This window comes from Oryctolagus cuniculus, chromosome 2 (genome assembly GCF_051225735.1).
Source record: "Oryctolagus cuniculus isolate XC-2025 breed Fujian yellow rabbit chromosome 2, ASM5122573v1, whole genome shotgun sequence".
NCBI classification, from domain to species: domain Eukaryota; kingdom Metazoa; phylum Chordata; class Mammalia; order Lagomorpha; family Leporidae; genus Oryctolagus; species Oryctolagus cuniculus.
The window spans coordinates 63,726,875-63,751,971 of record NC_142868.1 but is presented as its reverse complement, the minus strand read 5'-3'; the positions used below and the strand labels follow the sequence as shown (position 1 = coordinate 63,751,971).

The 25,097-nt window shown below is 42.9% G+C and overlaps 1 protein-coding gene and 1 long non-coding RNA gene across 7 annotated transcripts in view; one reads left to right on the top strand and one right to left on the bottom strand.

The window, feature by feature from the left end:
• The window catches only part of LOC138848472 (uncharacterized), a 749,635-nt gene that overhangs the window by 400,655 nt on the left and 323,883 nt on the right, over window positions 1-25,097 (bottom strand). The gene's annotated exons all lie outside the window — the stretch shown is intronic.
• On the top strand, window positions 10,889-20,121 carry LOC149127772 (uncharacterized). Its single transcript, XR_016229594.1, has 4 exons — window positions 10,889-11,220; window positions 12,739-12,959; window positions 17,218-17,356; window positions 19,067-20,121. It is a non-coding gene; the product is annotated as an uncharacterized LOC149127772 (long non-coding RNA).

Here is a 25,097-nt window from a genome sequence, read left to right as displayed (position 1 = left end):
TATATTACTTTATATAACTTCAGTTTCAAAGCCTTATTTGTTTGTAATTGCTGAAAAATTAAAGAGTCCTGGTGCTTATGTTGAAGGAAACCTAATCCCCTGGCCATTTGTTCATGATTTAGCTACTTATTCTGCCACGATTTCTCGTGTGTCTCAATCTAGGCACTCTGGCAGGTTGTATAGAATAGGTAGATCCTATAACTGACAACTTAACTATGTTGATACCCATGTCCCAGTATTGAGTAAGCCAATTTTAAAAAGTCACATATTCATAAACATCAACTACTAGATAAAAGGAGTGGGATGAAGTCAACAAGCGTAAATATGTCCTTTGTATTTCTCTCCTCTTGCTTTTCCCTTCATCTTGACCATCAAAATGACCCATTGGGGTCCAAACCCCTCATATTTAAATTAACCACAGCTGAGATGCTCGTACCCTGTCGTTACTACTCATTCACCCACTCATCCTTCAACTCATCTATCCATCCATTTATTCATTCAAAATTAACTTATCTATTTCTCTAGACCCTGGAAATAGAGATGTGACTAAAGCAAACAAAAATGAATGTCTCAGATAACTACATTTTAGTGGGAGTGGCAGACATTAAATAAGTAAAAATATAATATTTTAGAATTTAGTAAGAGCTTGCTATAGATTGAATGTTTCTTCCCAAAATTCATATGTTGACATTCTAACACTCAATGTGATAGTAGCAGGAGGAGGGGCCTTTGGGAGGGGATTAGGTCATGAGGATTCTCGCCTTATGAGTGAGATTAGTGCCTTACAAAAGACACCCTGGAGAGCTCCATTGCCCTTTCCACCACGTAAAGATACAGCTAGAAGATGCGGTCTATGAATCAGGAAGTGGCCACTCACCAGATAAGAATTTATGGTGCCTTGATGTTGGGCTTTCCAGCCTACAGAACTGTGAGAAATACGTGTCTATTGTTTATAAGCCACTCTGTCTATGTCAGCTTTTGCTTATAGCAGCCCTAAACCAACGGAGGCATTACTATTGGGAAAACACCTTAAGAAATTATGAGACATTTCAGACAGTAATCTATTCTTCCCAAAGTTAATTCTTCCTCCCATAATGCAGGGATGTCACCGGGAAATAATTGCCCATCTCAGGGCTACTGTATCTCTCAGTCCTGCTCATAGCTGAGTAGGAACATTTGAAAAATCTGCACCATAATGTGTGTAAAAGTGGCACATGTCATATTCTGGCTCAAGAAGTGGGCATAACTTCTCCATGTACTCATCCATGTGTCGGACGTATTGGACTTCAAATCCAAGATTGGAAGGAAAAGATGTGTTATGCTTCTTAATCACCAAATGGAGGAAAGTCATGGCAAATCACGAATGCAAGAAATACATTTCTATTTTGAGAGGGCACTGATAGTTTGTTGCTGTTATAAAAACCAGGGTTCCCATAATTAAATTCTGGCAGAGGTAAAAAGAGTTGCTGGAGTTGAAGGGAATTCACAATTTTATACAACATGACCAGAGATGTTCTTCCTGGAAAGATGACTTTCGAAACAGACTGGAAGGAAGCAAATACCAACAATCTGGATATCTATTGGGAAAAGCTGTCAGATAGATGGAACAGAAAGCGCAATGTCTGTGAGGGGAGGTTCCCTAGGAACATCAAGCAAAGCCAGGTGGCTGGAGCGCTATAAGCTAGAGTAGGTAGGGGCTGATGTCAGAGAGGTGTGTGTATGGGGTGGTAGATTATGCTAGGCATTGTAACCACTGTAGTAGTTTTGATTTTTGTCTAAGCATTATAGGAAGTCCTCAGGGGTTTTAAACATAGCAGTGTTATGATCCAACTTCACTGGCAGGATTACTTTGGCTACTGTGATGCACATATATTGAAGACAAAAGAGCAGGGAGAAGAACAACTAGTAACATGCAATTTCAATAATCTCATAAGACATGATGGTTGCTTGACCAGAAGAGCTGAAGCAAAAGTAGGGAGAAGTGGGCAGGGTGGCTACACCTGGAAGAATCACTGCGCATGGACGGGCTGGGTATGTGAGAAGAAGACAGGCATCTGGCAGGACACGGTGCTGGTTTGTTCTGTGTCCATTTGGCTGGACCACGTTGTCCAATTTTTTTGCCAAGGACTAGTCTAGATGTTGCTGTGAACGTATTTTGTAGACGTAACTAATATTTACAATCAGGTCACTCTTAGTGAATCACCCTCCAGAGTTCTCAGAGAAGGAACTCTGCCTCAGGACTGTAGCACAGAGATCTCACTTGAGTTTACCATCTCCTGACCTGCTCTGGCTTATACAGTTTAGACTTAGCGCTGACAATCCTATGAGCCAGTTTCCTAAAGTCGACATCCTTCTCCATCTCTCCTCCATTGGTTCTCTTTCTCTGGAGAATCTGACTGATGCAGGCAGCAAGGGAAGATAGGTTTAGGCCTGAGCAACTAGAAGTGGTCAGCTTTCACCAAGATGGGGAGGGTGCGGGAATGAGGAAGGGGTTCAGGCATGTTGAGTTTGAGTTTCTATTAGGAGTTGAAAGGGGATGTTGAGTCACTCATTTTATTTTTTATTTTTTATTTTTTTGACAGGCAGAGTGGACAGGGAGAGAGAGAGACAGAGAGAAAGGTCTTCCTTTGCCGTTGGTTCACCCTCCAATGGCCGCCGCGGCCAGTGCGCTGCAGCCGGCGCACCGCGCTGATCGATGGCAGGAGCCAGGTACTTATCCTGGTCTCCCATGGGGTGCAGGGCCCAAGCACTTGGGCCATCCTCCACTGCACTCCCGGGCCACAGCAGAGAGCTGGCCTGGAAGAGGGGCAACCGGGACAGAATCCGGCGCCCCGACTGGGACTAGAACCCGGTGTGCCAGCGCCGCAAGGCGGAGGATTAGCCTAGTGAGCCACAGCGCCGGCCGAGTCGCTCATTATACACACATTATACACACATGCAAAAGTGGTCTAGACTTGAGCTGTCTGTTCACAGGTCACCAGCACACAAATCACCAGCACACAACAGCCCAGACAGAAGATGAGAACATGCAGCATGTGAATGCCGGCAGAGAAGGGAAAAAGTCTGAGGACTTGCATGGCTCTGCGATGTCCCAGCCTTAACCTCTGGGAGATAAGGAAGAGCGAGCAAAGGAGACTGAGAAGGAACCGCCAGTGAGGAAGGAGGAAACCTGGAGAGCACAGCGTTCTGGAAGTCAAGGGGAGAAGCCCTTTAAGGAGGAGGGGATGATGCACTGTTCAGATAGCCCCAGTGGGTCAGGTAAGGACTGAGGAATGAGAATCACAAATTACATTTGGGCCCCCTGTGCCTGGCACAAACGTGAGTGACTGCAATGATGGAGGGGAAAGCCTGGTGTTAGTGAGTTCACACGGGAACCAGAGGAGAAATCAAGAAACCAAATCTTGCTTGTCCTTTCAAAGAGCGGGGAGAGCTGCCCTGCAGTGAGGGTAGGGGTGGGGCTGAGACTCCAGTCAGTCCCACGGGGTAGCCGACAGGTGGGAGGTGCAGGGAGAGCAGCTTCTAGAGCTCCTAGGTGGTGTCAGAGGTCCATAGCTCGCCAGTCTCTCTGTAACTTTATCACTTCTGCCTTCTCCCTTCTTCCTTCGCTCCCCACCTTTCTGCCCTTTTTTCATTTGATAATTTCATGTAGTATCTCTAAGGGATGGACTGCAGATAGGATCTTCATTTCTGAGCTCTCTGCTGCAGTCCGGGCATCTTCCACTTTCAACTCTTGTTCTAGAGTCAGTGTCACAACATGTTGCCCCTCAGTGCCTCCTGCTTTCCTGCCCTTGTCCTGCCTGGCTAAGCATAGCACAGAAGAGGTATCTCTTTCTGACTTCCCTGTTTTTGGAGACGGAGCTCAACAACCTCAAAAACCTCGGAATTAATATTTACAGGTGAAATGCCTCAAAAGACAGGGGCATAAGCAACACGAAACTGGTAAAACATTGATAATTTTTAAAGTGGTGGTGATGCGTATGTACAATTTCATTATACCATCCTCTACACTTCTGGAGGTATCTGACCTTTCCCGTACTGAAGTGAAAACAAGCAAACAAATCAAACTGTTTTCATTCCCTCACGGCCCTGTTACCAAGAGCCAGTGAGATTCTGATTCCCATAAATCCTCCACCACAATTGCTTTTTTTCTTTACATCTGTCTGACTGTGCATTTTGAGTCTTTGTAACTTCTAGGTTGGGGGTTTTGGACAAAGTCAGAGATGGTTCCTGAACGGAGTGGGAAGTTCTTATTCCCTGAGTGTGAGCAGTAGACTTCTCCCCTGGGAACAGTGGAAAATGGCAAGACAAAAATCCTACAGGAGGCCGGGAGATGAGGACTCTAGACTTATCACTGCCAGTCACTGTGTGTCTACTTCTAAGGAAAGTACCTCATCTCTTTCTACTTTACTCACTTGTTGGAAAACAGGACAGAATTTGTTGAGCAAATGAGGTAGTATGTATGAACTTGAGTTCCATGATGTGACTCTAGTCCAGAGATGTTTCCCACAGTGTGAATCTTTTTATTAATTGCCAGCATTTAAAAATGAGGAACTTTGACGGGAACATTTGGCTTTCTAGCTTCTGTGAATCCTAACATCTGGCAACACGCTGCTGCGTTCCCACAGGGCAAGCATGGCTGTGTCCTTACAAGGGGTATGTCTTCATTGTCCTTCTCTGCCCCAGGCCTTGGCCAGCGCCCTCAGCTGAAGATGTTTAGTTTGCGACTCCTGCTTGCTTAAATGACTTCTGAGATTGCTTTGCAGACCAAAATCACAACAACTGACTTTGGTTCCAATTTCAGGAAATAACCACAAAACCAATGCTCTCAGGAAGTTTCAATATTCATGTGGATCATTTTTTTCCCCTCAGTTATTTAAAGGGGATTCCTATGTCTACATCTAGTTAAGGCTCCTCAGGTGAATTGAGTTTCAAACAGTGTGAACCACACTCAGCAATGTCCCTGCCACCTCCAGAGTGACAGTCACTTTTTCTAAAATATTTCTGTGGCCCAGGCCACCAAAGCCATAACTGTGAACTTCACATCTCTAGTTTTCCCTCATTCTTTCAAGTGGGTGTGTTCCTTTATAGCATTCCACACGTAACCAGTCCCACAATCCCTGTAATCTATCATGGCCTTGTCTTCATTTTATCTAGACCAGCATTGACATCTGTAACTACTCAGTTCATTTGCTTACTGTTTACTTTTTGTTTTCCTTTCTGTTGGGGGAAGTACCATGTCTGTTTAGCACAGCCCCAGGGACACAACAGGTGGTTAATAATATGTGGTGTTCTCTTTCCCTCGCTCCCTCTCTCATGTAGATGTGAGGGATCAGTTCATGGAAACAGCTCGGGGGAAAATGCCTTTTGTGAAAAAGTTATACATGTATGTGTTAGGTAGGAAGTCAGAAATGAGCTTATGTGTGTGTGACAAAGGCCTAAGGAACTGACATCTACAGAGGTCCAGCATCCGCATCTCAAAGTCATCCTGATAACCTTCCAGGTGCAGCTCAGTATCTGCACTTCAAATGTCCTGCCTGGATCCTGATGACCTTCCAGGGGGTCCCACACTTTTACCTGATAACCATCCTTCCTCTAAGGCAGGGCGATGCCAGCCAGGCTTCCCCTGTCTGATAACTTCAATGGGAAAAGTATTTACATCCAACAAGAAGGAGAGGGGGAGGGAAGGCAAGACCCATCCCCTTAAAATCCCCAGCCTAAATGTGAACTACACACTCTCTCTCAGGTCCTGCCTGGAGAGGTGCCCATTTGTTCTTATGGATGTCCCTACCCTAATAAACCTTGCTATGTTGCTTTCTGTCTCACGCCTGAATTCTTTCCTGCATGAAGACAAGGACCCTTTGCTTCTCCGGTAACATACGGATCTCAAATTTTGTGTGCAAAACCACAATTATCTTTTAATTCCATTTTCCAAAGCTATTTGAGTACCCTCATACATAGAAATACACAGATGTGAGCATATGTATAGTAAGTATGTGTCTGTCTATGCTTGTGTGCAGCATGTATGTATATGTAGCTAAATACTCACATTAGCAGGGAAGAAGGATCACATGGCATTGAATCCTCCAAGCCACAAGAGTGGCTGAACCTGTTGCAGCCCTGATGGTGACCCTCCTGGTGGTATTGTATATCTGAGGATGCCCTGGCTCCATCCAGAGATCCATGTAATCACAGTGCTTCGCAACTGTTTTTAAAAGCTCTTGAGCCCTTTCTACAAGGACAGCTAGTATGATAACCAGTCTGAAGGAGAGGATCTGCTCCAGCTTGAGGTGGTGCTGGTGGGCCTTGCTCCTTTCTACCCTCAGCCCCTAGAAGATTCCATGGTACCCCAGTGGCTCCTGGAGCCAGTTTGAAAGTCACTGTGTTACAGAAGGAATTCCCCGAACAGGTTTCATGGGGGAATCTAGGTGGTGAAACTCATGCTTCCCATTTAAATAAGACCTTTAGTCTCTTAGTCCATCTCAGCGAAGTGGATTGCTTCCTTCCACATTTCTCTCAGCATGTGCTAAGACAGCCTCCTACATGAACCTTGGCCATTTGCTATACACTGAGTCCTGAAGACTCTCAGGATAGTTGATTAGTTTTTCAACTCCGTGTTTGGCTGTGATCAGTAGTATATCAGTGTTCATTTTCACTATGGAGTAAACACACCAGGTAGTTATAGCCATAATTAGCTGAACTAGTATAAAGGTGCAATTTTAATTATGGAACAATTACGATAAAAATTTAGGTCACAGAAATTCATCTCTCACTTTCTAATTTGCTATGCCCACACACATTCTTCTGCTGATGCAGAGAAAATTTTGACTGCTAAATCCCATCAGAATTACCGTGACCTATGCTTACAAATCTCATGGGCACAATCATAAACAATCTTATTCTTAGAGATGATTCTTATAATACTTTTATAATAGTTTTAGTAGAATATGTATTTTTTTCTTTTCATGCTTCTTGTGAAATCCAGTAGAAGAAAAAAATGATGGTGAAGAATACAGAATGTTTTTAATCATAAAGGAATATATGGAGGATATTTATTTTTAAATAATGCAAGTAATTTATTAATTAATTTCAAAAACTAAAAAATACTGTGACTTCAGATTTCATATCAACAAAAACTTGTAAGCAGCCATGACTGGATTGCTTTGTGGAAATCCGAGCAGATTCTAATAACAAGACTCATTAAGGAAATGGCTATATTAATTTAAAGTGATTGAAATTTTGATGTAAATTATGGATCATCCATTAGAGATGAGAAGAGGCTTTTAGCACATTAATCTGAAAGAGCAATAGAAGGATATCTTATTTCCTACAAGAGAGACTTAAAATATATGTATCCTTAGCTTCCTCACAACGGTAAGATCAATCACTTGAGGCATATGGTACTAGTGATACAAAATACATAGGAAAACAGATAGCATATGGCTTGCATTTGCAAGGTATGCTGTGCGAAACAAGTATTTCACACCTTTCCCCTCAATTATAAATGGCTATAAAGGAAAGAAAGCTTTTTGGAAAAAAACTGAATTAAAAAGAAAAGAATGAGACAGACATGCACATTGAAAATGGATCCTTTGGAGAGACTGACTTTTTCTTTTTTTCGAAAGATTGAAGAAACAAGGCCACATTTGTTACTTCAATATTGCTTACCCGTAGTGAACTTCCAAGGAGCAAATGGCAAATGTTTACAGCCCCATAAGGCCAACAACGATAAAAGGGAAATTTACAGTTGGCAAAGGCAAATATGTAAATAAGGTTACAGCTCTTCTAAACATCAGGCATTCTAAATTGTGACAAGACAGAATATCTGTTAACTGAATGTGATCATTGCCAAATGCTACCTACCATCAGTGTGTTAGACTGAGACTATCAATGTGGCTGAATTGAAGATGGAAGTCATATTTTTTCCTTTAACAGTGAATCACGAATATAGAAGAAAGGGAAAAAAGAGAAGCTATTTTTCACTTTCTCTGGATAAAATGGCAGCATGACCTTAAATATAAACTAGCACATTGCATAGAGGAATTGATAAAGAGCATAGTTTAGTGTCTTGCAGAGGCTGGCACGCCTCGATTTAGTACCCCAAAGTGGACAATTGCATGCTTTGCTGAACCTGGTTGTGGGCGGGAGCAAACATTACTAAACCAAATTTATGTTCCATGTGTTAAAACGTTCTGGGCATAAATTCCAAAAACTCATTCCGGAGGAAATCTCTTGAGAAAATGTGCCTTCAGACATTGGTTCAGAGTCTACAGAATCCATTTTCCCCTAAATATTTCCCTGTAGTCATGATCCTCTGGTCCCAGACAAAATCAGATCAACAGACATCTTTCAGATTAGCCCTGGACTATGACAACTTTGTAATTCTTATTTAGGGCTCAGGCACATGGAGTATACTTCCTGGGAAAGCACAGAGACCATAATAGTTCTGGAAGCATCTTCCACTTTTAGGAGTGTGATTCCTCCGGGGACTTGTTTGCACCTGACTACAAAAGAAGGAAAAAGACTATAATAAAGTCAGGTGCTCTACCACCCACATTTGTAAGTCTTTATGTGAACTGTAACTCATTTGCACCTGAGGATCACAAATAGGTGTTGAACTAGAGATTATTTCCTACATGGCAACCATAGCCTCCATAAGCTTTCATATCTTTGGTGATTTCCTTCAGATAACCAGCCTTTGAATTTTTTAATATTGATCCATGAATCAACCAACTGTGCTTCGAGCCAGCCTACTATCAGATTGCTGCTGAGGGTGATTCAGAGTGGTAACTGCACGGTTCTCAGCCGTGTGAGATTAATAGCCATGCGGGGTAAATGGAGCTGGCTCACTCTCAACGTCCTCCCAGGGAAGAGGAATTGGGCTACTTTTTGAAGGATAGCTACATTTTGGACAGGAATCCAAAGCCATTACCGCGATAGAGAGTGCCTTCAGCTCAAGCTATTATTTAGCATCTCCTTATCCCTTAAGTCAGGGAAACAGGACAAACCCAAAATGATCCTTACCGGGATCAGTTGTAGGACTAATTTGTTTTGCTGATGTGGTTTGGTTTGCCTGAGGAGTGCCTGCTGCTACAGTGCTGTCATATTCTGAATCATCTCCTTCTAAACAGGGGAGCTTTTGATAAGGAGACATTTGGGGAATTAAGAAGGTAACATCTTGAATGGAAGGGGAGAGGGAGTGGGAAAGGGGAGGGTTGTGGGTGGGAGGGACGGTATGGGGGGGAAGCCATTGTAATCCATAAGTCATACTTTGGAAATTTATATTCATTAAATAAAAGTTAAAAAAAAAAAGAAGGTAACATCTAAGAATGAGGTAAACCAAAGGATATTAGAGTACACTGGAGAAATAGCTGTTAAAATTGAGATCATGCATGATTTGTACTGAGACACAATGGGGATCCCATGGAGATCTAAAGAAAGATTCTGGGGGCCAGAGCACATCAGGTGAAGCTGTTGCCTGAAACAGCAGCATCCCATGTGAGCTCTGGTTCAAGTCCTAGCTTCTCCACTCCGACTCAGCTCCCTGCTAATATACCTGGGAAAGCAGTGGATGATGGCCAAGTGCTCAGGCCCATGCCACCCAATGGGAGACATAGATGCAGCTCCTGGCTCCTGGCTTTGGCCTGGCCAAGCAGTGGTTGTTATAGCCATTTAGAGTGAGCCAGTGGATCAAAGATCTCTCTCTCTCTCTCCCTTTCTCTCCTCCCTCCAGGAACTCTGCTTTCTAAATAAACAAATAAATAAATAGTAAATCTTTTTTGAAAAAAAGACTGACTTTCCATTATGATATTGATCTAATTTTCCTGTGTTTCTGTGTACCCAAATTAAAATATTGACAACTACTTCACTTAATATTTTCAAAACTAATTTTTAGGTTTTATTTTATAAAACTCTTTTTTATGCACTAATTATTTTGGAATTTGTTTTCTTCTGAACACCTACATGATCATAGAGCTGAAAGGCTCTTTAAAATCCATCAAAAAGTTGATGGATTAGAGTAGTGAATACCACACCTTTTGGACACACACCTGTGACAAGCAGAATTCTGAAATGGCCCCCAAAACTCCCACCCGCCAGTGCATATGCTTTGTGTAATCCTATCCCCTTGACACAGTAGGCCTGGGAATATAATGACTAGATTGTTTATATAACAAAGATAAAGAGATTTTTCAGATGCAATTAAGCTACCAATATAACTGACTTTGAATTAATCAAAAGGGGGATTATCTTGGGTGGGCCTGACCTAAGCAGGTGAGCCTTTAGAAGAGATTCAGTTCTTCTGCAGGAAAAGACTAGAACATGAGAGAGCCGATGGGAAGTTCGTCATAGAGCTGAGACAGGACTGTAGGGCCTGAAGGTGGTCTCTAGCCCCAAGCCAAGAGGACACTAAAGGGCCTACAACCACAAGGACATGGTTTCTGCCAATAGCCCAAGAGCTGTCAGGGAAACGGATGTATCCTTAGCTAAAGCTATAAAGACAACAGCTGGCTCACTCCTGGATTTCCGAGAACTCACAGACCTGTGTCCAGATATCTGACTTACAAAATGGTGCACAGACAAGTGGGTGCTGTCTTAAGCTGTTGCAGAAGTGGCAGTTTACTAGGCAACAGGAGAAAATTAATACAGCAACCCCATCCATAAAAACACTTGTTCATGCACACTTTAATGTATGAGTATTTATTGTGGGGAGCAACTGGGAGCAACTCGGACTAGACTAAGTTACTGGAATTAAGACTTATTCTATGCATCTGCTCTCCCACAATATGGCGCTGGGAGAGGAGGAAACAGCTTCTATACAGCTGCCTCCAGTTCAACCAATAAACAGCAGGACCTGCTCCTGATTGGAGGAGAGCAGCGTACTCGGCGTGTGGGCAGCCGAGTTGGGATTGGTGGAAGAGGACTATAAAGGAGGAGAGAGACAACATGCACCAGGAACATCTAAGGGGAACATCTATCTGAAGGAACACCTGTGCAGCCCCCGAGAGAGCCGGCCGGCGGTGTGCCGCTCCCCCGCGGAAGAGGGGAAAGTGGCAGGGGGAACCGCCCTTCCACGGAGGTGGAAGGGACGGTAGCCAGCCCGGGAAGAACCAGCAGCAAACCCGGGGAGGGCCGAGCAGACAAAAGAACAGCGCAGGGTTTAGTGTCGTTCCTCCATGAAGAGGGGGAGCGACAATTTATAGCATGTTACTATTCATCTCAATAGTAAGTAGTAAAAGATCTAAGTTTCTTACATTTTAGCAAAATGTGCATAGTCGTTTTAATATTCTCTTTCTATGCCCCAATGTATTAAGCACCCCTGGGAACTCCAACTTGTAAACCTCCCACTGCCTTAGATTAGAAGTGTGGACTTTCCTTACACAATTTCTTGTGCTTGACCCTTCTTAATCATCCAATAAAGTCAGGTGGGACTTCAAGGTTTTTCACTGACCCTTTCTCTCCTCCCACATTTATTGTGTCAATGAGCCATAGATTCTGCCACTGGTCTAGTTTCCCGGCACCAGCATCTTGCCCCTGGATTCCACACACTAGGCTTCCTCTGCTTCCATCTAGTCCTGGATCGATTTATTTTTCTTATAACACTTTCAGTGATCTTTAAATATGTCTCTGATTATGGCACTTTCCAGCTGAAATATTTGCAGGGTAAATTCTCAGGGTCAAAGCCCAAAGCTGGTGGAACTGTCCATTGGAGCTGTCCCTGTGCTCAGGTCCTGTCCTTGCCCCGGCGCCATGCCCTTCCCTGGCTCTCTGCCTGTACTACATGGCTTCCTGACAGCCGTCACACACACAGCATCCCCTCTGCCACTGCCTCTCCTCTCCATCTCTGCCTGCCTCCATCCGTATGCTTCTTCAGTTCACCCAATTATGGCAGAACCAGGTGTGATCCAAAAATTGAATGAGCTCACTTGGCAAAAATTTGCAAAAATGGCTTTGGCTTCCTGTTTCTCTCTATCACATGAGGTCACAGAGAAACAGATGGGTTTGGTTATTCATGTCTCCACTTTTATATAGACCTCAGAAAAGAAATGGCCACAGCAAAAAAACATAAAAAACAAAAACAAAAAACAAAACACCAATCCTTGAAATAGGTGGTGCTGATCACTGTTTGAATTGGAGGAAAGGGTTGGATTCCCATTCCACAAAATTTTTGAGGTGGTTTACAATACTATCACAAAAGGAAAAACAGAATTAGGAACTGCAAAAAAAATGAATAAAAAAAAATCAGTTACTCGTAAGCTACCCAAGCAGGCAGATCGAGTTGCGGTGATGGCGTAATGAGCTGGCTGGCAGGACGTACAAATGCAATCACGGGAAAAGCTCTCACTTCCCACAAATGGAAACTACATTTGCAGTTATTTTTCCAGACTGCAGTCTTTTGTAACAGAAACAAACCCGTTGAGAAGTCTCACAAAAATTGTGGTACCTTTTTGGGCTGGATATCCACTCTCTGGTCAGTGCATAAAATCCCTGCCGATCCCCACGCCCAGCAAGTGTGGCAGGCTGCTTGCCAGGATGGACCAAACAGTTCCTCCCATGCCTGGATCACACTGCTTTGCCACGTGAGTGACTCTGCTCTAGCTCCCATCCACAGCCTATTTCCCCTCCCTTGGATCACTGGCCCTGGGGTGGTTGGCTGAACAGAATGCAATGAAATTCATGTTGTTATTCTTAGCTTCTCACTAAGGTTTTCTGCTATCATACTTTCCCTCTTGTTGTCTTGAGATTACTGGATAAAGCGTCCTGGAATAGACTCCTTGAAGAAGAAAGAGCTTGGAAAAGGAGGCTCGGCCACCAGCCAAGGTCAACGGCAGAGAAGTGAGGCCACCTTGAACTCTCCAGCCATCACTGCTACTACATGAATGACCTCAACAGAGATCAAGGGAGGACTCTCCTGCTGAGCGCTGAGCCTGGCCAAGATGTGGAAGTGCTGAGCCTGGCCCAAGGTGTGGAATCGTGAGCAAATGCCTGGGGCTTCTTTAATTATTACTAAGTGTCAGGGTAGTTCTTTACCCAACAATAGAGCACTTGGAAAACATAAAGAGAAAACGCACATGTGAACGCCACCTGATGTTACCATAACTCAGACGCCTTCTAACTGTGGATGGAGTAGTTTTTTAATTTCATTAATATGGTGTCCTTACTGCATAGTAAAAATCTTAGGCATAGGATATATTTTCTGGTCCTGGTAAACAAAGCACAATGGATGAAAACAGCTGGGCACTCATCATGGCAGTCACTGGATTATTCTCCAGTCTTTTGCTCCAGATCTCGTCAAACCGTGGTAAAACACCCTTCCTCTGCTTCTTCAAAGGTAGAAGTGGCCATGCTATTGACTCTGACCACTGAAATATGAGTGAGAGCCTTAAGAGCTGGTGTGGGTTTAGACACCTTTCACCTTTCTCATTCGATTTGCCAGTATGTGCTGGTTCCATAAGCCTGCATTCTGCGGTGGGGGCAAAGCAAACAGCCCCCATCTGATCCCAGATGGACTTGTAGTCCGAGAGCTGGGGTCCTCTGTTACTGAAGTGTAACCTCATCTATCTTGCTGGATGTAGGCGTTCAAGCAATTGATGCCACGCTGGTTGCATGATGGATGCTTACTTCGCCAAAAGCGTTGGCCTCAACCCCACACCTGTCCAAAGTTGCTCAGAATGTGAAAGAGGCAAATTCATTGCTCGTTGAGTACTTACACTCAGATAAAGAGCAATGACAATGCCTTTATTCAGAAGACTGTAAGAATACTGCCTCATTATAGGTATTTCATCACTGTGTCCTATAATATATACAACTATGCAGACTGTAGACATTCTACCATTAGATTGCAAACATTAAATTGCTTAACATCTGAATGTTTCTACTGGCTCATCCCATCAAGAGCCTATGAGGTATGTATCAGTGTTTCTTCATCTTACAGCTGAGGCATAGAGAATTATCTAATATTACACAGCTCAAAAAGAACAAAGTTGACATTCAAGCCCAGGGCTTGTGGAGAACAAACCCTAAATTTTTCACTGGACATGTATGATTTCAATGACATCAAAAAAGTTCTTTTGTATCCAAAGTTACTCCCATAATGATTAATATACCATTGTGCCTGAAGTTTTACTATTAGAAATGAATTAGTTGGGGTTAATCACTGGCCTTATAGTAAGTTCCTTCTGCAAACCATAATGCTGTGGGAAAGGGTAACACATTGGGTTTATAATGTGTATTAGCCTATTAATGTGTCCTAATTTATGAACTAATTCTGGGAGAGTTAAAGGAAGAATGAGCTCATTAGCTACCTACAAGCCAGGGATTGAACAGAATTTGGAAAGTATTGAAGAGTGAGACTGTCCCAAGTTGGGGGCCAAAGGCAAACCTAAGTTATAGGATCATTATCACAGAGCCAGTGTTGTGCTTAAATCACCAATCACACAATAGCCACAGCACACTGTAGTCTCCTCTCACCCTCAGGAGATGCGTTGGAAGGCTCCCGGTTGACACCTGAAGCCACAGACAGAACCAAACCCTATAGGGATTTCTTTCTATGCATACATACTTGTAACAATGATAGATTTACAAATTATAGACAGTATAGATTAGTAATTAGTAAGTAATATAACCATAACTGATTATAATAGCATATTACAGTAACAAGTTATGTGAAGGTGGTCTCCCTCACAATATTTTATTGTACTGTAATTTTGTTGTACTGTATATTCAAGTAGAAGGCTTGGCACCATGCAAGGTTATCTATGGGTAATCAAAAGCTTGGAAAGCAACACTGTGGGAAGGGGGAACTGCTCTAGTATTTATTATAAGTAGGAGCATTCAAGAAACTGTCTTGATTGTTGATATTTTATTGATCGATTGGTTGCTAATGCTTTATTTGGTGGGTGCAATCCGATAGCAGCAAGGATGAGAGTGTGTGTGTGTGAGAAAGAGAGAGAGAGAGAGAGGAATGAGGCAGGAAGAAGGGGAATGGTCGCATGCATGATTCATGACCTTGTGGCCTCCTGCTTCACGACTAGTCTTGAGAGAGCCAGCTGACCACGTGGGATGTCTCTGTACAGACTAGCACAGGGAAACACACATCTTGGAGAAGTCCCCCAGGCAGTGAATTCCATGCCCAATGCTGCTCAGAGTTCATCTTAGAATTTATACAATATTCAGCATGCAATTTTTTTTTAATTCTCATTGTACTTGAACAGCAAAGATCCAGAGAGAGACAGACAGAGATAGACAGATAGGGGGAGATAGTTCATCTATTGGTTCACTGCTCAAATGCCCTTCAACAGTCAGGCCAAAACCAGGAGCCCCAAGCTTATTATGGGTTTCCCATGTGGGTGGCAGGGACCCAAGTGCTTGAGCCATCATCCGCTGCCTCCGATGGTGCGCATTAGCAGGGAGCTGGATCAGGAACAGAGGGGCCAGGACTTGTTAACCACTGCACCAGGTCCTTACCCCCTCGGGTCATATTTTTCACATTGTATTATTGTTTATATTTTGCCATAAACAGTAATCTAAGTATGATAGCTGAATTGCTGGGAAGATATTGTATGCTTGATTGGAAATATGAGAGGGGGTAAGAGCACAGCTGGTTTTCAGTGCTGCCTTCTCGGCTGCTTGTTTCATAATAACCATGAAACAGGGAGCAGCCCCCTCACCTGTGAGTCCTAGTTTAGTACAAATGTAGGAGTTGATGGAACAGACAATTCCTTGCGTGGGCAATGAGAGTTCATTTTACTATTGCTGGGTCTTTTCCATTCTTGACTCTGTGAATCTATCTTTAACATCCAGTTACAAATGATAAAATCTTGACTTCTGAGAATATTGGAGAAATGAGGCAACATACAAGAATATATTAAATGATTTTTTGTGGGAGGCCCTGGACAGAAATTGTAAAAGGAGTTTATAGACCTTCCGAGCTTTTTGCTGTCAGGTAGCTGTTCATAAAAGCACACTGCTTACGATGGCAGGTACCTGAGGAAGCAAGCTAGAGGGTAATTAAAGTTAATTGATATGTTATTGTTCTCTATATTGTAGTGTTAAAATATGGGGGAAAATGAATGTTAACATGTCAAATTACTCTTCTATGGAACAAAACTGAAAATAAACAAAGAAATGAAGAAGGTATTAAATGAATATTTTCCTTGACCTTGGCCTAAAGTATTCAGGCTTCTCCACAACCTGTGTGATAATGCATAAAGAAAATTGTCTGCTCATTTATTATGCACCTTAAGCAGCGAACATTTATTTAAAATGTGGCTTCTGACTACAAAAGAGGTCACTAAATGAAAATATGCCTGTATCTTTTGTTAATAATTTCACACACATTAAATTTCAACCATTAGTTTCTTAATTATATTAGCAATCTGACCTCTGTGATTACTGCAAACTTTCTTAATAGTTTTTCCTTCTCTCGTGGTCCTTCTGTCTCCTTAACAAGCACACATAGAAAAAACAAAGCCAAGTCAAACCTTGGTTAAAGCGATTCATGATAAGTCTCTGCCAAAAAAAGTTAACTGCAAACAGGAAGAGCATCTTTGAGCTTCATTTACTACAAAGGTACAATAATACCTAGGCATATGTAACCGCAACATCCTCAAGTATTTTCTACTTTCCTGTAAGTAGTAATATAAATTTTTCTACTTGAGGGAGAGGGTGTTTAGCCTAGTGGTTATATCAGCACACCCCACATCAGAGTAGCTGTGTCACTCGTGACTCCAGCTTCCTGTGGCCATTGTACCAACTGCCCACAATGCAACTGGGACTCTAGCTTGCTACTGCGCACCCTGGCAGGCATTTGTGATGGCTCAGGTACTTGGGTCCCTGCCACCCACATGGGAGACCTGGATTGAGTTCCTGGCTCCCAGTTTTATCCCCAGCCCAGCTACCCCAGGCATTGTGGACATTTGGAGAAGGAGCCAGTGGATGGGAGTACTCACACATTTTCTCTCTCTTTCTCTCACCTTGCCATCCAAGTAAATTGATACAAATTAAAAATTTTAGAATTTCCACTTGAGAACCAGTGAAGAATGAATTGGTCTACACAATAGCAAGTAACATTTACTGGAGTCACATGGGTCCTGGGTGGGTACACATTATTTTGCAACCTCACGATTTCATGAGGTAGGTGTTTTCATTATTCCTACCCAACACATAATGAAATTGAAGCTGGACATTGAGTTACTATAAACAAATTTTCTCTTCGTGTAGGCATTTCCTTCCTGATGTCGTGAATCTTTTCCTGAGAAAGAAGCTTTGTGCGTGGAGACATTAAGAACCCATTTTCCAACTATTTTACCTGTGAAAAATGATCACATCAACTCAAACCATCCAATCAAGTTCCCATAAGGTAACGGAAACAAGCAAAGTGCATACAGGCAAGGAATTATCAGGTTAGGATGTCAATTGCTTCAAGTTTCAATTCTTGATCGGCATGCAATGATTATGACTATTGACAGTGATTTTGAATGCAGTACCATGACTAAGCTTACAGACAGCAATATCCAAGGTATACATGCCCAAGGCCTTCCTCTTTCCAAATGACTCTCATCATCCACCAGTTGTGTCTGGAATGTAACTTGAGATTGATACATTGGCTATTTAAGTGGATATCGAGTTTAGAGGTCGAGGTCATGAATATAAATGTATTCCTTTGTAAACATTGCCATGGATTATTTAAATATGAGAGAAATAAAAACTGGTAACACATATAGAACAATTGAGGGGAGTTTAATATGGGGCTATTTATGTATTTTCAAAATTTTTATTTGTATTTAAAAATCAGCAGAAATTGAGGGGTGGGGGTGGAAGAGATAGAGAGAGAAAGAGAGAGGGAGAGAGAGAGGGAGGGAGAGAGAGAGAGAGGGAGAGAGGGAGAGAGATCTCCAGATCTTCCATCTACCCATTCAGTCCCCAAATGCCTACAACAGCTAGAGCTGGGCCAGGTGAAAGCCAGGACTCTGGAACTCAATCCAGGTCTCTCACATGCATGGAAAGGACCCAACTACTTGAGCTGCCACCTGTTTTCTTCCAGGGTACACATTAGTGGGAAGTTAGAATTGCAAGCAGACTCTCATATAGAACGCAGGCATCCCAAGCAAAATCTCAACAACTATGCCAAATACCCATCCTTCAAGGACTGTTTTAAAAGTTATGAGCAGGGCTGAGGGAAACCACTCCCTGACCTCAAAAGTTATGGGACATTTTGTGATAGTTAAGAGAAAGTGTCTCCAGTTGTAGAAGAGGGTTACCTTGAGGGAGCTGTGGTCTTAGCAGAGGGTCAGTGCCATGTCACAGGCCACTTGGGACAGGTCTGGGGAATACATATCCCAAACACAATCTCCTTCCTCCCTGTGAGGTCTGACTAGTCTCCCATGGGTTAAAACCAACGGAAGCTAGAGATGGAGGGACCCCACTGATGGAGTCTAAAGGGGTCAGGCCCCAGGGCAACAAGCAGGGTGCAGAAAGGTGAACAATGGATCTCAAGGGACAAATTAGAAGCCCACATTGCAGCTGGCAGGTCTGTTTCACTCTGAATCCTCTGGTTGGGTTCCCTTCGCTGAGTTGGTATTCATACGGGTACCCATACTCTGGCTCTTGCCTCCAATTTTCCAAAAGCAAAACACTGAAGGGAGAGCCTAGATCACCCCAAAACTCCTAACTGATTTCTTATTGTAGAGCTGCCTCATGTGAAAATTGCAGCTGCCACACACAAGTCAGACCAATGAATAAGTTATTACATGCTCCAGACGAGGAAACCCTGAGAGAAATAGGTTTTAGGTCTTTCCTTTGCAATGAAAATATTCGTAGGATGAGTTCTATCTATAGGACTTTATTCAATTCAAATCCCCTGAATTTTCCAAATTGGCTTAGAAGCCTTAGGCATTTCAAAACTACCACTGCCTCCGAAATCTTTGGCCAAAAATAGACTCCTACTACAACACAGCAGCTGCAGACATCAGCAAGTTGTAGGAAGTTAAAACTGACACTGCCAGAGAGCTAAATCACCCTCTGGTCAACAGCTGATAGGCTAACACCCCCTAATTCCTTTTTCCAACAGCAATCAAGCCAGGGGAGGGTTATGGCTGCTGCTGAGTTCCATCTCCCATGGAACTCTTTCAGTCTGCTTGCAAAGTTGCTGCTGCTTTACCTGAATGAACTGCTGGAGAGAGGACACCAGCTAATTGCTTGCTAGCTGTATGAGTCGGCCCAAGAGTGGTGATAGGACCGAAATCAGAGCAAGTCATCGATGTTGATAAATTGGCTCCTGACTCACCCTCCATCGCCCGCGGGAACTCATAAGGGCCATGGTCTGTCACAAGCACAGACGTCTTAGATAAGGGGCCTGCTACACTCAGGGGAAGTAAATGTCACAACCTAAGCCAGGAGCTGCAAGCCTCATATTGTTGTAGTTTGCAGCGATGACACCACCGATGCTGACTGCTCTCCTATGTGAAGGAAGGCGGGCAGCTCTGACACAGGACTTCAGATTCACTCCATTGTGTGTACTCATAGAGGCCGCCCTACGTGTGTGGCTGCTGCCACTGTTTACAGAACCCTACAATCCTGAGATCCCTGCTCTTCCAAACGAGCTATCATGTGCCAAGGTGTCAGCTTTTGTGAGAATTTGGAAATCGGCAGGATTTATCCAGTGTGTTCCTGATGGATCACAGCCCACAAATGAGCCTCAGGGTGCCAGGAGAAATTCTCCTTTCTAGGGATCAGCACGGCTGTAGGATGTTCCATATTTCTAATTATTGCTCACCAGCTTCCTAACAATCAACTCGCATGCAGCTTAAACCTTCCGAAGACTTCCCATTTTAAGTAGAATAAAATCTCTAACTCATAACCATGGCAGAAAATGTTCATGTCTGTGTCTTTGCCCACTCTCACGTCCCGTCCCACTGCTCTCCAGCTATGGTTCCTGCCCATGTGCACCTGAGTGCCTGGCTTGTTCTCACTGCAAGGAGTTTCACATGTCCCTTTCCCCTGCCTCATTCTCAGAGATCCAATGTTTCTTTTTCAGAGGTAATTTGGAATCATTCCCTACCCCCTGCTCACTCCCTATTGCATCACCCTGTATTAGTGTATTTAGTAGGGGTATATATTGTAACACCTACTAAAACTGAAATTTGCATTTAAAAGCTTTGTTTATTGGTTACTGTCCACTACTTCTGCTTTGTCCCCCACAGAATCCATAGTCCCAAAGACATTTTTAACAAATAGTAAATACTCCATAAATATTTGCTGAATGAATTTATCTAAATCTAAATTCTGCTGCCCCATTTATTATATGTCCATCAATCAGTTTGTAAGACTCACATGCAAACTTTTGTACAGTTGGGTGCATGAGTGTGTGTGATAACAGCCACATGAGCAGCAAAATGATGGGAACATAGAAGAAACTGAAGACGCAGCGCCGCGGCTCACTAGGCTAATCCTCCACCTAGTGGCGCTGGCACACGGGGTTCTAGTCCCGGTCGGGGCGCCGGATTCTGTCCCGGTTGCCCCTCTTCCAGGCCAGCTCTCTGCTGTGGCCAGGGAGTGCAGTGGAGGATGGCCCAAGTGCTTGGGCCCTGCACCCCACGGGAGACCAGGAGAAGCACCTGGCTCCTGGCTCCTGCCTTCGGATAGGCGCAGTGTGCCGGCCGCAGCACGCCAGCCACAGCGGCCACTGGAGGGTGAACCAATAGCAAAAGGAAGACCTTTCACTCTCTCTCTCTCACTGTCCACTCTGTTAAAAACAAAACAAAACAAAACAAAACAAAACAAAAAAAAAAAAAAAACAAAAACTAAAGACGCATCCCTGTTGCAGAAATGGGGTTTGATGTTTAACTTGACTGGACTAAGGGATACCAGCAGAGTGGTATTTCTGGGCGGGTTTGCGATTGGTGGACTAGCTGAGGAAGATCCACCCTTACTCAATGTAGCAGAGGGCGAGGGAATTGGCTGAGGGCCCTGACAGATCACAGAGGTAGTGGAAAAACAAATCCATTCTCATTCTCTCTCTCTCCACTCTTCCCTCCTAGCACTGTGACACACATCTTCTCCTGCCTGTGGACATCAGAATGCCAGGTGTCCCAGTCTTTAGACTCCACAGCTTGGACCAGCAGCTTTTCTGGTTCTCAGGCCTTTGGCCTCCAACCTATCCTTGCACTCTTACCTCTGCTTCTGAGGCCTTTGGACTTGTACTGAGCCATCAGATCTACTTCCCTGGTTTTCCGACTTACTGATAACCTGTACTAGGACTTCTCAGCCTCCATAGAGTGTGAGCCAACTCCCTCAATAAATCTCATTGGCTCTGTAGCCCTGGAGAACTTTGACTGAGGAGGGAGGCAGGGTTCCTACCACTGTCTCAGCTTTGAGAAACATTAGCACGTGGAGTATACTGATACCCCTTCAGAATGTGTATTGATTTGTTTAATATAAACTAACATCAAATGCTAGGAATTACCTAAATGATGAAGCCAAGGTGAGAAGTAATTGTCACTGTGGAATGTCTTATTCATGATGTTATTTATATTAAATTGCCAAAGAACAGAAAAATATAACCTCTCTCTTTCTCCCTTTGTATTTCTCAACCCAAATCAATAAGACCTGCTTTGATAACCATGAAACTAATACCAGAGATGGGACTCAGTTACCACTGGTTATTAAAAGACAACTTAAAATTTCCCTGCCTCAATTTCTCACCGTAAACTTCTTTTTTTATGCAGTAATAAAATGACCTTTTCAAAGTAAGAAGTATTAGTCCCTAGTAGATGGTAAACTATCTTCCCCACAGGCAGATATTTCAAAGGTTTCACATTCTTAAGTCTTTCTTATGGCCACAGTCCCTGTGAACACAATCAACTAACACATTTTGTTCATGGGGTACCCTCTGACCTTGTAGAATTAATACTGCATTTTGAGCTGGTGGAAAAATTCTCTCTAAGCCTTAGTAGGATCATGACTGGTATATAAAGCCCTTGTAATGTATTTTGAGCCGTTGTGTGCTAACTATATTGGTTGTTTGATGTGCCCATTCTGTTTTGCTTTCCTCTGAAATAATTCATTTGCTTTCTAAATGGAATCATGAAAATACTTAATAAAAATGGTAATACATCCAAGGGCACATGGTTATAACTGAAGGATTGATGTAGAGAAAATTGTAGTGAGTGAGGATGATGGCTGAAGAAGGAGTTGGGGCTTTCATTAAGTGATAGTAGCTTCATGACACTTTTCTTGGGAAAGATACTGGGCTTTGGTCAGGATTTCTCTTGTAAATTTTCTCTGGGATTAATATGTCTTTCTCTGGTGGGTCTTTCATAACCAGTCACAAATCAATCCGAGTACAGTAGAGAGCTGCTATTTAGAAAATTAAACTGGAGAACAGTGCTGAAGACATAGACCCTCACATCCCAGTTCTGGGATGTCTTGTAAATATATGCTCATGGATGAACCTCTCTGATCATAGGCAAGTAATTACAAATAAAAATTTGCCATAATCAATGAACAGTCATAAACCTGGCAACTTAAGTGTGCAGCTGCAAGCTTTGATTCTTTATCCTGTCTCTCCTCTCTGCCCTTCAACTCCAAAAGATAAATTAAAATCTTGCTGTGAGAACCTCAGGCCAAGAATATGCCTCACCTCCACGTACCAGCTAGTTGACTTTGGACTCATACTTGTCCCCCCACCTTCCTCTATGGCCTGTCCTTTCTCTGTAGTTCCTCTTTCACCTCCCTCATCCTCACAGATTAAATTAACCCTGAGAACACTGTCATTGAAAGAGCCACAAAGTTAATTACCACTGGCCTATGCAGAGGCCTAGAAAGCTGGCACAGAGTTTTGACGATCCTTGATATTACAAATTGCCCAGAGAAGTCTGTAGGACTCCTACAGTTCCTCTTCATGGCGTCTGCCTGCTCTGAAGGCCACACAGCTTCAGCGAGAGAGGGGAATAAGCCTAGACTGAGGCAGGGAAACCTGAATGCAGAGATTATGTTGGATCTGTAGAGATGGCCAAGGACTTCCGTGGATGATACTGCCCTTAAAACTGTGGAAGGTCTCAGAATCAAATTGGGGTCAAACATGCAGATCCAGGCATTAGAATTATAAATAAATTTGTTTGGTTATGTCTGGTAGCTAAAAAAAAAAAAAAAAAAAAAAAAAAGGAAGGAAGGAAGGAAGGAAAGAAGGAGAAAAATAAAGAAAAAAGAAAAGTGAAGAGAAAATAAAAAGAGAAAAGAAAAGAAAAGAAGTCAGCCACCAATCCATTTGGCTGACTATATGTTGGCAGAAGAAAACCCCAAGATAAATGGGATGGGAGAAGCTGATGGCAACAATTGCTTATATTAGTGATTCTTAAACATTTTTGTCTCAGGATCTCTTTATATTCGAAGACCCCAGAGAGCTTTGTGTGAGTTATATTTATCAGTTTTTAACATTTTAGACATTTAAATTGAGAAATCAAAAAAAATTTATAAATTGGCTTTAAATAAAAATATAGATTATATTTGAACAGAAATAGCATATTAATACAATAGCATATTTCTTGAAACAAAAAATTGAGAAAACTGGCACTGCTTTCATGTCCTTGCAAGTATCTACTGTCTGGATTAACAGAAGACAGCTGGACTTCCCTACCTACCTCTGTATTCAATTTGTTGTGAAATCACAGGCTTTCTAGCTTCTGTACCTCTAAGTCCACTCATGTGTGAATGAGAAAAAGAAATTGAAATATATCTTTAGCATTATCACAAAAATAACTCAGATCCATGGAAGAGGTTCCTCCAACCACATTGGGGGCCCCAAATGCTTGTGTTATTAAGCCAACGTGGTTCTGAGTTCTTTATGTTATTTAACCTTCACAACAACCTTGCGAAGCATGCACTTTTATTATTATTTTTCCCCATTTTATAATTGATGAAGAAGCTGAGCCAGAGACATTAAACAAAGTGAATGGCAGAGTTGGACTTAAACCCAAGACTCTATCCCCATACCCTTGATTATAACCATAACTAGATGCTAACACTGCCTCCAGAAAGCTGGAGGCAGGCCTATTCCCAGGGCATCTGAAATAAGCATGTAGGCAATTGGCAAAGAACTGAGTGATGGCCCCGAGGGAACTGCCCAACTCCCCTCACTCCTCTACACATCCCCAGCTGGGGCCCCTGGGTGCTGTCTGACCAGCTCAGCTTTGCAGCTGTCGGTGGGGGTCCCAAGGTGAAGATGTACATGAATCTGTAAAACACTGCATTGTAAATCTGGGATGAAGGACAGGAAGAGGGCCTTCATTTGTTCATCACGGAGACTAAGAGGCAGGGGTGTTTTCCATATTTCACTTCTCTCAGTGCAATATAGACCTTCCTGGACAGACAGAAGCCCTCATTCATATACTTCCAACACACCCAGAGTAGAAGTCCAAAGTCACCTCGCTTGTGCTTGGAGTGAGTCACATTCCTGGCCTGAGGTTCTCACAGCAAGACACAGCAAAATGTCAGAAGCTTTCCAAAGTAGTTGCACAGCGAAAGTTAAGACTTGTTAAAGATGTGATACAAATGTAGAGCTACGATGTTTTTAGATGCAAGTATTTTCTTGATGGAAAAATGATTAAACTTTCCTAAAACTCTTGTACCTTTCATTATTCAACCAAATAATGTTTTTCTCATCATACAATACTTACAAAACTGGCTCTTTTGGTGATGGAGGCCTAAACTGAAGTATTATTACTATGACTTTCAGATAAGGAAATATTAACTGAGATGTTACGTCCTTGAGCAAAGTCTTCTCTTCTTGCTACCTAGTGCTGTAACACATTGCATATTCCATTAGACACCGTCCACCCAAATCACACTGACGTACAGCTCTGGTCACTGCTAATAAAGACCACATTGGCAAGGAAGAAGTTAAAGATCATCTGATCTCTCTCTCTGTCTCTCTCTCTCTTTTTCTCTCTCCCTCTCCTTCTTAACCAAAGAATCATTTGGATCCTTAAGCTGTTTCTAATTAGGTATTAATGACCTCAGAGTTGTGTGAGTTTACCAGGTTCTGCACCTCATTTGATTTCACCCCCTGGGCTAAAACAATACCAAGAGGACTGAAATGAAGA